This window comes from Tiliqua scincoides, chromosome 7, assembly GCF_035046505.1.
Source record: "Tiliqua scincoides isolate rTilSci1 chromosome 7, rTilSci1.hap2, whole genome shotgun sequence".
NCBI classification, from domain to species: domain Eukaryota; kingdom Metazoa; phylum Chordata; class Lepidosauria; order Squamata; family Scincidae; genus Tiliqua; species Tiliqua scincoides.
Window position 1 is genome coordinate 74,277,566 of NC_089827.1, and position 10,655 is coordinate 74,288,220.

The following is a 10,655-nucleotide window of genomic DNA, read 5'->3' on the forward strand; positions in this document are numbered from 1 at the left end:
AATGCTGCCAAAGGAGATTACAGTTTCTCTGCTGTACATTGACAGAATTTCATGTAAAAGGACAGCTTCTGTCATAAAATGTATATTGTATGCAACCCAAATCATCACTGGATCTAAACTCTCTTCTAAAATGGAATAATTCCATTCAAATGAAATTTGGCAACATTATCAGAAGACAATTCATTGTTTCCAAAGAAAGATAGTCACGAATAAGTCCCACTGAAATTAATGGGGCTTAAATTGGCCCTTACAACTGTGGCGTCATCACAGAGGACACAGAAATTGAGTTATGACCCAGGCTATCTCCACTCCACGGCTGTTGGACCAGGCTACCACAGTGGTCATCATGGCATCGTTGACTGCCTCCTTCCCCTTTGGGACTAACAGCCCTTGTTCTTATCCCTCTGAAAATTAGCTACTAAAATAGAGATAAGACAAGCATAAATAAAATGGAGAAAAGCAGCCAATGGTTTTACTATACTCCTTCTAACTGCTTGCCTCCAGGGGAGATTTCTCAACATTCCCATTCAGACACTGTCTGCACATACACACAGGCTGCCAAGAGCAGGCTTGGGCTCTGGTGAAGAAGAACTTTGGGGTTGCCCAGGCAGACTGGCTAAAATCTTTACACAAAACAAAAACATATGCAACATGGTCAGGGTCTAGGCCCCCTTCCAGACTGCTGGGTGCAGGTGATTTATACCTGCTTCTTCCCCCCCCCTCCACCTGCATATATGTACACATTTTCCCATAAGCGGAAAAGCAGGAGTTGGGGGTTGATCCTGAGCAGATAAATGGCCAGAGGGATAAGGGCAGGGTGATCAGATGCCAAGGAGGACAGCGTTCCTATACCTTTAACCATGGTATAGGAGAATATCGGCAGGTGCAGCTCAGCATATAAGGGTTTAAACAGCTGCACCTGCCAACATTCCCTCTTCTATAACATGGTTAAAGGTATAGGCACTCTGTCCTTCATGGCATCTGGTCCCTCTGGGTCAGGGTTATGTAGCCACTTCCACATACAACTCCTGCACTCAAAATCTCAACCTCCAGTACATTACCAGCTTTTCATTATAAAAACTAACCCGAGATGGTTACAAGCATCTGCTCTGTGATGTCTACTTGGTTCTCATTCTTTCACTCAGTTCTAACTTCCCAGAATCAGTCTGAAAATGGAACTTGATCAGTGGATTCACACACATCTCATTTTGTCACAGAAAGACTGGTGGCATTGCCAAGTTCAGAACATTTGTACCCACAGATTATCTCTGCCATCTCCTTTCTCTCCTAGTTCTGAGACAATCTAAATATTGATTATGGACTTTAACTTATTGGGGTTCCAGTCTTCCTACCTGTCAAAGATGGTGTCATTATAGTTGCCGGTATTTGTGAAGAACCTGCTTTGTGACTATTCATGAAAAAAAAAAAAAAAGATTTCAGCTTATAGAGAAAAATGCAACAATTTTCAAATATAATTCCATTTCTTCACTTTATCCATTTTATCTAAGTACACTAGGCAATCGTGAACATATTTTAGCAGTACAAAAAGTTAATAGAAATGTACTTATTACAGATTTAGCAGATTTTGTTTGTGGATTTATTTTGGCCCCAGCAACTGGTGTCATGACTGATTAACCCCCATGGCGATTAAACCCAGACTAATTCCATTTTATGTACTTGTGTTGTGTTTGGATTTTGTTCGGAGTGGAAAGCACTGACACATAATCCCAAATATAATGTGATGCTTAATCCTATTAAAGGCCAAGCTTATTAAACTATAAAAACTTTTTGTGTAAACCAATAATCTGAAGATATGCTTATTATATAAAAATCCAAGATATATAGAAGTCATTCAGGGACTAAAATCTACCAAACGTTAAAAGGATTCTTCTAAATGTTTCATGAGTTTATATAGTCATAAATAAAATGACAAATCAAGTCCAAAAAAATGCAAGTATTCTATAGAAAAGAACCACGATACCAAATAATTAATCACTGCTGTTACCATATAAAAAATCTCCAGTCACCTTTATTTAGCTATTAGGATCACATTTTGGCAGGGTGCCAGATATTCTCAAGGTTAACATTCCATTATAGACTATTCATATGCAGAGCTTCTCTAGGCCAAATGCATTCAATCAATTATATTTAATTTGGCCAGCCTGTCTATTACAGTGAAGAGTTGTGCAATACAAAAAATGTCAGCTAATGCCTTGCACTTTACACAAAGCTATTCAGACTTCCCTAATCTGGGTATAATTTTTTTATCATGCATTCCCAGTGCATCATTGCCCTAGCAGAAAAGCAGTAATATTTAACAGTAGCCCCTGTTCGTCATAATAACAATGTCAGGTTCAATGTCCTGTGCTATTTATAAGCTAAAGTGTTCACAGGTCCTAGGCACCAAGATGTATTTCTCCAATATGGGAAAGGTGCTCCAGGTGGAAAGTTGGGTCCTGATTGTACAGGATCTAGTCATGCAAAGTAGCAGTCTAGGGCAGTGTTTCTCAAACTGTGGGTCGGATCCCACTAGGTGGGTCACAAGCCAATTTCAGGTAGGTCCCCATTCATTTCAATACTTTTTTTTAATATAGTAGACTTTATGCTACCATGGAATGTGACTGTATTTGGGGAAATGTAACAGATCTATACTTTTAACAGGCTGTTGCAGCCATTTTCAACCACTATGCCATGGCACACTGGTGTGCCATGAATGGTCTGCAGGTGTGCCGTGGGAGTTTGGGGGAGGGTCATTTATTAGTAGGTCCATTGGGGGATATAAGCCCCCCACCAACAGCATAGTGTGCCTTTTCAATGGTCAAAAAACTGATGATGTGCCTTGACAATTTAAGCACCTCGTTAGTGTGCCATGAGATGAAAAAGGTTGAAAATCACTGGGCTAACCCGCGCTGAAACAGGGAGACCGGCTGACCTGCCCCATATCCAACACAGAGTTGGGGCTGAATGTGGCTTAGCCCAGGGCAAGGGGAAATCCTGCAGCAGCCCCAATGGGCTGCTCAAGAGGTGGTGCATATCCGAGCACCCAGAGCTGCTCCAGGCTGCCTAGACTGCCTGGCCCCAGTCCCCTCTCAATCCCTACCTGTCCAAAGTTCTACCTGCTGCCCAACGTCCCCCACTCCAAAACGCCTACTTCCCACCCTCCCTATGTCTCCCAATACCCCTACGCTGGCCTGACTCGGCCAGTGTAGGTTTGTCTTTTGCACTGGCCCGTGGGGCTTGGGCCAGCCTCTCTCCTTGGATGGTGGCGCAAAAGTGCTTTACGGCAAAAGTGCTTTACGACAAAAGTGCTTTACGGCAGTTTTGTGACACCGTTGGGCCAGCGTAAGTGACTTGCTCCAGCCCATCATTGGGTCTGGATTGCGCCCTGGGCTGCTTATATCATTCCCTTGCCAAGGGGTGCTGCGGACTTGCAATGAGGAGCAATAATGAAACGGCAACTAGCTCTGGACTGGTGTTTCCCACAAACCTTTACATGTCACTTCAGAAACAGAGCTCTTGTAGAGAACTCTTTCACCTTAGAGGAACTTTATCTTATGATAGGTATTCATTAAAATCAAAGAGGAGTTCAGCTGTACAAAATGGCCCTCAGCAAACTCCACCAGTGCCATTGATAATTATGCCGATATACACATGTACAGATCAGTGAGAACTAACTTCAAGTGGGGCACGTTTGGGAATTCAGACACTGGTTTCTTTTATACTGTGCAATTAGCCATCTTTTGATTAAAGAAACAATGCAGCCAAGTGCACATTCAAGTACCCCTGAATCACATCACAACTTCAGACTGTCGCAAGCAAGATGTAGTGTTTTGCTCTGTAATCATAACAGACAACTGTGATGCACTTGAAAATAAAAAAAGGCCTTTTCACGCCTAGAGTGGGAATGACTTGATCACCATAACTCTGAATCATGTCCAATTATGGAAGAAAATGCTACATGCGCTTCTCAAACAGGAATTTATCTGAGTGCTCATTCTTGATTTCAAAGAAAGGAGAAAAGAAAGAAATTCCGTATGAAATGTTTTTTTTTAAACCACTACTACTTCATTTGCCCCCCCCCCCAAATGTGCCTTGATTGATATTTATCATCAGTATTTTCCTTTCTCGTTATTTCAAACATGGGACATTCCTAAAATAAATGTAGGTTAGTTTCCAGTGCTACGGATTTAACTTATATCAACCCTAGGATTAAAAAAAAGAAAAAAAGTTTTGCCAAGTCTGTTACAGTGAGAGAGGGTTTTAACTTAACTCTGCTATATTGGGATAATGAAGGGATTTAGCATTATTTGGGGCTGAAGAAAACAAGGGCAGTAGTACCAATGGATTTTTTTTTTTAATGGACCTGCTGTACCAGTTCATATCGAGCCCAAAGAAACAATGCTTGGAAACTGCTGTAAGGACTACTATTTCTTAAAAAGCTAGAACAGCCCTGCTGGATCAGGCCATAGGCCCATCTAGTCCAGCTTCCTGTGTCTCACAGCAGCCCACCAAATGCCCCAGGGAGCACACCAGATAACAAGAGACCTGCAAGGCTTCCTGGGAATTGTAGTTAAGAACATAAGAACAGCCCCACTGGATCAGGCCATAGGCTCCTCTAGTCCAGCTTCCTGTATCTCACAGCGGCCCACCAAATGCCTCAGGGAGCACACAAGACAACAAGAGAGCTGCATCCTGGTGCCCTTCCTTGCATCTGGCATTCTGACATAGCCCAATTCTAAAATCCGGAGGTTGCCCATACACATCATGGCTTGTAACCCGTAATGGATTTTTCCTCCTGCAACTTGTCCAATCCCCTTTTAAAGGCATCTAGGTCAGAGGCCATCACCACATGCTGTGGCAAGGAGTTCCACAGACCAACTATACGCTGAGTAAAGAAATATTTTCTTTTGTCTGAGGGTTTTTGGTGGAGATATGTTTTGACAGGGTATGGTAAATGGTAACAGAATCCTAGAATAAATGTACAGGTGGGGCTTCGGTATCCACAGGGCATCCCTCCAGGGACTTCTCCAGACCTCAGAATACCTTGTAAAACATAAAAACCTCACTTCCAGTTTCCCTTGGGACATGTGCGGCCTCTGTGGGCTCTAGAAAATCCTTCAGAGGTAACTGGAATGCAGCTCCGGTCACCTCGGGAGGGCTCAAGTTGGGCCAGATCTGTCTCAGTCTGGGTCTCAGTGTTGAGCCAGATCTGTAAATACAGGGACTCCAACTGTATAGCTAGTGCTGTGGTCAGCCACAGGAAAGTGTGTTAAAATCCAAAAAAAAAACCTTCAGAACAAGCTATTTTGAAGACCACAGAGTAGTGTTTGTGGCTAAAAGCAAAATCAATTAGCCTATTTTTTCTACACTGTTCTACCCCATGACAAATTCATTGGCATGCTGATATTACATTAAAAGTTTTGCAAGGACCAATAAGTCAGGTCCCTGAAACTGAAGCCAAATTTGCAGACAACAACTAGACTCGAGTGCATTCACACAATATCTTCCATGGCCCAGTTCTATAGAGGGCCTATAACAGTAGATCTCCTGCTTTGTTGGTCTTCTAATGGTGGTGCAACTTTTGTGCCACTGTCATGTGCCTTGGAGCCACCAGCAGAAACGGCCAGAGGCTCTGTGCTCTTGCCTCACAAGGACACAGCCTGCATCAGACCAAATAATCCCAATAGCTAAAAAGGTCACGTGCACCTTCTTCATATCTTATGGCCCAATCTTTTTCTGCTGGGTGCCCATGAAGTCCACCAGCCTGTAAGCTCATAAGAGAACATCTCTCTCTCTGTCTCTCTCTCTCTCTCTCTCCCCATCTGCCGTAGTAATAATCTAGCAAGGGGGCTGCTGTTTTAAGAAAAAAAAAGGAAGAATGTTTTGGGGTTTGCACAAATGCCTAGGGGGCACCTAATGTACTTTGTGGGTTGCTACCAAACTGTGCAGAAGGCCAAATATAAGGTGAGTACTTTTCCGAAGTGCCATGCATAAAAATTAAGAGTCCGTGATCCAGAGTCATGTGGTGTGAGGAGAGCGGGTGAGGCAGAGCCACCCCTTTGTATCCCATGGAAAAACACCGCAGCTGCCCCACCTGCTTACACCTGAGGAGGCCCTCCATACACCTGAGGAAGTGGATGTAAGGTGAGCCTCCTCAGGTGTAAGGAGAGGCTCCTTGGGTGTAAGCAGGTGGAGCCCTTGCAGTGTCTTTCCACGGACAGCAACAGGGCAGTACTGCCTCACCTGCTGCCCCCACACCACACATCCCTGCTATGATCTGCCTCGTTCCAGAAGAGATGCCATTTTCCTTTGCTGCATCAAAAACAAGCATATATGGCTGTGATTTTCAGTGTTTTTCTTCTCATGGCACACTGACTTCTGTGGTCTTCGCCTCTTGTGACGTCACTTCTGACTTCCTGGAGACTCTTCATGGTTCTGTGGCTCTGTTTTGGGGGCAACTGTCCATAGTAACGAATTGTATGTCCCTTAGAGCCAGCAGAGGAAGAGGAACAAACCATTCCTTACTACAGAGAACCCAGGTCCTAAAAACAGACCCCAGAACCCAGAAGCATTGTTCAGTGATTTTCAACAGGTGTGCTCCAAACTCCCAGGGCACACCTGCAGACCTTTCACAGCACACCTGCGGCCCTCTCACAGCATACCAATGTGCCACAGCACACCGGTTGAAAATGGGCAGAATAAGGCATGAATTTCAGTGGCCAGACCCTATTTCCTCGCATGACCTAAAGAACGTAACTTTCCTTTATATAAATGTGGTCCAGGTAATTTTTCAGAGGTGTCTCTGTTCTAAACAAGTTTTGAAAAGCGTCTTGAAAAATCTTCAAAAACCTGCTGAACTCCAGGCATTCCTGTTTACCTGTTAAAGATAATAACCCTATTTATTAATCATGAAAACGAACGCGTAAAGTCTCCAGCTCAGACAAAATGCCCGTGTCAACAAAATGTAATGAAAAGCAATCAGGTTGGTGCATGAGGCTTACTGGTTAGATTAGGTCTGAAAACTATTACGCTGCATAGCTGGAGTTCAGCTTGCTCATCACCAATGAATAGGCAGCTTATTTGGAGATAATTACCTCTCCAAACCATAACAATGAGTTATTCTTAAATTCTCATACAGACTGTATATGAATCTCAAAACAGGAAATAAACATCACAGCCCAATCCTAATGGGCTGGCCTAGTGGTGGAACACGCATTCCACCGGAGAAAGTGCCAGGCTGTTGCAGAAGTGACTGAGGGGGCAGCATTATGAAGCCACCAGCTCAGGTGGCTGGTGGCATCATGTGCTGACCAGTAGGGAGGTCTCCTATTGGCAGCGTAGGTAAATTAGAAGCAAGGACGGGGGAGTTTCTGAGTGGGGACAGGGTAGGAAGGAAAGTGGAAGGAGGGGGTTTTTACTGGCAGTAGTCACATCAGCCTGTATCCTGATGTTTGAGGATAAGGGGATAGGATTTTGGTGGCACCACTTTCCTGGCCTTAATCCACCTCCCCTCCCCAGTCTCTTCCCCATTCCTCCCTCTCCCTGCCCCATTCTGCCCAAGCCCAGCCCCCACCTGGGACAGCCAGGGTCAGCATTGCCAGGTGACCATATGGTAACCATAAGCAGGACTGTGGGATGGGCTCTTTTTCGTAATAAGCACAGTCACCTCCAGGAAGGGCAGAGGCTTCCCCTTTCCTTTGGTGGACCATAACAGACCTCGACTGCACCTTTGTGGACAATCGCACCCTGAATCCAACAGAAGATACAGAAAGAAAGGAATGTTTTGTTTATCTGGAGCAAATGTCCAATTTGAAAAAAAAAATACTATTCTAAAGAGTAAAGTGAAGTCTACTGCATCCTTACTGAGCTCGCATCTGTTCTGTGAAGCCCGTAGCATATTTATTGTGGGCAACGAGTGCATTTTGTCTGCGATGCCTACTATCAAACACTCCTCCTTTTTGAAGATAGTGCCACCTGAGCACACTTTTCCATTTTGGCATCCCTCTGTGGAATTATTCATGGCCGCAGATATCGCCAGCTTTGACGTTTCGACAGGGAGAAAACATTCTCAGACCAGATATTGCCCGTTTCTGACATCTCCTTTTCTAGCTCTTTCTTAAGCTGTGTTGAACCACCTTAATTAAGATCGCTTAATTAAGGAAAAGAGCATAAGAAGCTTTGTCATCCTGAGTGAGACCACCTAGACCAGTAATGTCTAGGCTGACAATATGCTGACAATCCATTGTCTATGGAGAGTGGTGGCTCTCCAGGGTTTTTGACAAGGGTCTTCCCTACTCAGAGATGCTCTGAATTCTGCTTGCAAGGCACATGCTCTTCCATTAAGCCACTACCCACCACCCCTCAGATTTGCATATGGGGGTGGCATCCTGCAGGGGGTGCCATCGCAGACCTTTGCCCCAGGGCACAAGGCTGGGGAAGTCTAAGTCTGTCACTGAAAGCAGCTACACGCTAGAGGAAGATTAATCGAATTCTAGCTGTCCTCCTTCCTGTTAACATTCTGTTAGTCTCCTCCCCGTGACGTTCAGGCTGATTGCCTGCACATTATGTTCTTCAACGGAGCAAGAATGATCCTTGGTTAAGCGAGAAACACCCATGCTTCCAGTGCTAATAAAGAAAAATGAAGGTATGCTTTCCCAAGAGCTTGTACATATGCCTATACTAATTCTCGTCTTAACACCGCGATAGTGATTTTCCTAAAACTGTTTTGATCGAGATTTAAGTAATATCTACTCTAATTGCCTTTGTCCACATTCATTTTCCTTTATTTTTCTTCTCGTTATAGCTGACTCTGTACTCCCCCAAAATATAATTTCATGTAATTAACACTGGCTTATCTGATCCTTCTGCAATTTTGCTTGGCAAGATGTAATCTTTCTTTCACAAGATCATGTACTGTGTCACGCTCAGAGAAAGGCTTCTGCCGTTGACTGACAGGTTCAGTTCCAGGGAAACAAACCATTGCTGTAGTCTGTACTGAAACTGGGAATAACCTGTCAAGCTATATGGATTTTTCCAGTGTGTAATGCTCAGATATATAGCAAAACAAGCTATGTCTCCCCCATAACTTTTTTCCCCTAGATTACAATATAATACAAGATTCTGTGCTTATAGAACCTGCATTCTATAGACAAGGCACTCAACGGGATCTGCCAGAAGTTGTATACTCAGTGGCGTAGCTAGTGGGGGTGCAAAGCACCAGTGGCGTTGCTAGGGGGTGTGGGGGGTGCGGACAGCACCAGATGGGGGATGACGCACACCAGCACAGGGGGGGTGACGCACACAGTAGGGGTGACGCGCACTGGGGTGACACACTAAAATCACAGTGGTTAGGAGTAACCCTATCATATTATATACCGTTGGATGCGGAATTTCGAGCGGAAGGCAATGCAGAAAACCAGAGTGAAATATCTCCTTTCTGTCAAAAGTTATGGCCAAAAAACAGGAAAACAAAAAATGCATGGATCCCTATGGAAAGTGAATGTGAGCCGTACAGCGCGTTTACTCACGAGTAGGTGAATGTGCCTTAGTCCATAGGAAAGGGCAGGCTGAGAGGAATCCAATGACACCAGACTGGTCCTGATCCAATGAATGCAGCCCCAAAAACACCTGAAAGGAAGTCCTTCCCTCCAAGCAGACAAATGTACTGAGCCCTATGGAAAGTGAAATGAAGCCTTATGGTCGCGTTTAGTCACGAGTAAGCAAATGTGCCTTGGCTGGTATGGAAGATCAGGTGAAGGAGAGTGCAAGGCTATCAGAATGGTCCTGATCCTATGCACCTGCAGCTAAACAAGTACTCCAGAAGGCAGCCTCACCCCTCCCCAACTAAAAAGGATCAAAACAGAGGCTTCAGCTGATCAGGTGAACCTTTTTGAGACTTGCAAAGCCAGGTGGATCCTGAGAGTGAGCTGGTTTAAACAGAAGTTCTTAAATTGAACTGGGCACTGGGTAGAGCTGAAAACCTTACTGATTTTGGGGGGGGGGTGTTATTGCAGGCAGGCTACAGAGGAAATTCACTTGGTGGAACAGGGCTGGCTTCTGCTTATTTAATTGTTTTACTTTGATTATTTATACTTATTTATTTTAATTTGCCTGATGATGTCACTTCCATCATGACATCACTTCTGGTGGGACTTGGACAGTGGGTCCTAAAAAGTGGGTCCCAGTGCTAAAAGTTTGAGAACTGCTGCAATAAGGTGTTAGTAAGTTGACACCCTGGAGTGGAGGGGGGTGTGGCACCACTAGTGTCCAAAATCACTAAAATCACAGTTTGGAGGAATAATACCATCATGTTATATATCAATCAATGCGTAGTTTCATGCAGAATGCGCTCTATCTTTGTTCCATCAAAAGGTACAGCCCAAAAACCAGTGGGGGCGGAGTGATGGTACATCACCACGGCCACCACCTTGGGTGTTGCCCCCCCTACTGCACGGGGGTGTGATGCGCTGGCATCCCGCACCGGGTGACGCGAACCCTAGTGACGCCACTGCAAAGCACTAAGTTTTGCAAGTGCCTGAATGCGCCATGCAAGCGGCCCCTCCCTCTCCCCTTCGGAGCCATTCCGGGTTGTGGTAGTAAAATGGAGCCAGAGAACAGCAAATGCCTCTGTTTTGCTCCCACTGCCCAAAATGGCT